The sequence below is a fragment of the Arachis hypogaea genome, chromosome 20, assembly GCF_003086295.3.
Source record: "Arachis hypogaea cultivar Tifrunner chromosome 20, arahy.Tifrunner.gnm2.J5K5, whole genome shotgun sequence".
Classification (NCBI taxonomy): Eukaryota; Viridiplantae; Streptophyta; class Magnoliopsida; order Fabales; family Fabaceae; genus Arachis; species Arachis hypogaea.
In genome coordinates, this window is record NC_092055.1 from 46,859,065 (window position 1) to 46,862,093 (window position 3,029).

The 3,029-nt window shown below is 33.9% G+C and overlaps 1 non-coding gene across 1 annotated transcript; it reads right to left on the reverse strand.

Moving 5' to 3' along the window:
* Positions 1 to 2,079: 2,079 nt before the first annotated feature.
* On the reverse strand, positions 2,080 to 2,187 carry LOC112787362 (small nucleolar RNA R71). Its single transcript, XR_003194780.1, has one exon. It is a non-coding gene; the product is annotated as a small nucleolar RNA R71 (small nucleolar RNA).
* Between the last annotated feature and the right edge of the window lie 842 nt (positions 2,188 to 3,029).

A 3,029-nucleotide genomic window follows, 5' to 3' on the forward strand; every position in this document is an offset into this window, starting at 1 on the left:
AATTCTCTCCTTTGTTTTCGAAAAAAAAAATTTCTTAAAAAAAAAATGTTTTCAAAAATAAATTATTCTATAGCTTCAAAATTTTTAAGAATGAATTCTAGTGTTTTATGAAGCATGTTAAAGCCTGGCTGGCTGTAAAGCCATGTCTCAATTCTTATACTCAAGAGAAGAGCTTATTTATCTTTCTTAGCCAATTGGCTGTTGAATGTAAGGAATGTCAGGCGTGTCATGTCTGAGTTACATACTAAAGCTTGGCTGGCTATCAAGCCATGCCTGACCCTTTGATTGGAGCTTTAGAGCATAAGATTCCTGGAATTCATATTAAAAATTTTGGAATCCTTATTTTCTTTTTCAAAAGAATTTTTCGAAAAATATAAAATAAAAATCCAAAAAAATTAGAAAATCATAAAAATCAAAAATATTTTTGTGTTTCTTGTTTGAGTCTTGAGTCATATCATAAGTTTGGTGTCACTTGCATATGCATCTTGCATTTTTTGAAAATTTCATACATTCATAGTGTTCTTCATGATCTTCAAGTTGTTCTTGGTAAGTCTTCTTGTTTGATCTTGATGATTTTTTGTTTTGTGTCTTTTCATGTTTATCATATGCACTCTTGAATTCTTAGTGCCTAAGCATTAAAGAATTCTAAGTTTGGTGTCTTACATGTTTTCTTTGCATCAAAAATTTTTCAAAAATATGTTCTTGATGTTCATCTTGACATTCAAAGTGTTCTTGGTGTTCATCTTGACACTCATATCATTCATGCATGCATTCATTGTTTTGATCTAAAAATTTCATGCATTGCATCATTTTTCTTGTTTTTCCCTTGCATCATAAAAATTCAAAAATCAAAAAAATATCTTTCCCTTTTTCTCTCATCAAATTCGAAAATTTGAGTTGACTTTTTCAAAAATTTTTAAAATCAAGTTGTTTCTTATGAGTCAAATCAAATTTTTAATTTGAAAATCTTATCTTTTTCAAAATCTTTTTCAAAACTAATTTCAATCATATCTTTTCAAAAATATCTTCTTATCTTATCTTTTTCAAAAAATATCTTTTCAAAATATCTTTTATAACTTCCTAACTTCTTATCTTTTCAAAATTTGTTTCAACTAACTAACTAACTTTTTTGTTTGTTTCTTATCTTTTTCAAAACTACCTAACTAACTCTCTCTCTCTAATTTTCGAAAATATCTTCCCTCTTTTTCAAAATTTCTTTTTAATTAACTAATTATTTTTATTTTTTATTTTTGATTTCAAAAAAATTTTTGAAAATTACTAACATTTTTCAAAAACCATTTTCAAAAATCAATAACTCTTTTTCAAAAATATTTTCGAAAATTCTCCCTCTCCCATCTCATTCTATTTATTTATTCATATCCTAACATCTCATCTCACATATCTAGCCTCCTCACAGTTGTGTTTCTTCCATTATATTACATTCTTTGTCTCCCCCTCTTCTTCTACTCACACAGGGATCCCTATACTGTGGTATAAAAGATCTCTATTATTATTATTATTTTTCTGTGCCCTCTTCTTTGTCATATGAGCAGGAGCAAGGATAAGAACATTCTTGTGGAAGCAGATCCAGAACCTGAAAGGACTCTGAAGAGAAAATTAAGAGAAGCTAAAATACAACAATCCAGAGATAACCTTTTAGAAATTTTCGAACAGGAAGAGGAGATGGCAGCCGAAAATAATAATAATGTAAGGAAGATGCTTGGTGACTTTACTGCACCTAATTCCAATTTACATGGAAGAAGCATCTCCATTCCTGCCATTGGAGCAAACAACTTTGAGCTGAAACCTCAGTTAGTTTCTCTGATGCAGCAGAACTGCAAGTTTCATGGACTTCCATCTGAAGATCCTTTTCAGTTCTTAACTAAATTCTTGCAGATATGTGATACTGTTAAGACTAATGGAGTAGATCCTGAAGTCTACAGGCTCATGCTTTTCCCTTTTGCTGTAAGAGACAGAGCTAGATTATGGTTGGATTCTCAACCCAAAGACAGCCTGAACTCTTGGGATAAGCTGGTCACGGCTTTCTTAGCCAAGTACTTTCCTCCTCAAAAGCTGAGCAAGCTTAGAGCTGATGTTCAAACCTTCAGACAGAAAGAAGGTGAATCCCTCTATGAAGCTTGGGAAAGATACAAACAGTTGACCAAAAAGTGTCCTTCTGACATGCTTTCAGAATGGACCATCCTGGATATATTCTATGATGGTTTATCTGAGCTATCAAAGATGTCACTGGACACTTCTGCAGGTGGATCCATTCACCTAAAGAAAACGCCTATAGAAGCTCAAGAACTCATTGACATGGTTGCTAATAACTAGTTCATGTACACTTCTGAAAGGAATCCTGTGAGTAATGGAACGCCTATGAAGAAGGGAGTTCTTGAGGTTGATACTCTGAATGCCATATTGGCTCAGAATAAAATATTGACTCAGCAAGTCAATATGATCTCTCAGAGTCTGCATGGAATGCAAGCTGCATCCAACAGTACTCAAGAGGCATCTTCTGAAGAAGAAGCTTATGATCCTGAGAACCCTGCAATAGCAGAGGTGAATTACTTAGGTGAACCTTATGGAAACACTTATAACTCATCATGGAGAAATCATCCAAATTTCTCATGGAAGGATCAAAAGCCTCAACAAGGCTTTAATAATGGTGGAAGAAACAGGTTTAACAATAATAAACCTTTTCCATCATCCACTCAGCAACAGACAGAGAACTCTGAACAAAATACTTCTAATTTAGCAAACTTAGTCTCTGATCTATCCAAGGCCACTGTAAGTTTCATGAATGAAACAAGGTCTTCCATTAGAAATCTGGAAGCACAAGTGGGCCAGCTGAGTAAAAGGATCACTGAAATCCCTCCTAGTACTCTCCCAATCAATACAGAAGAGAATCCAAAAGGAGAGTGCAAGGCCATTGACATAACCAAAATGGCCGAACCCAATGAGGGAAAGGAGGACGTGAATCCCAAGGAGGAAGACCTCCTGGGACGTCCAGTGGTCAATAAGGAGCT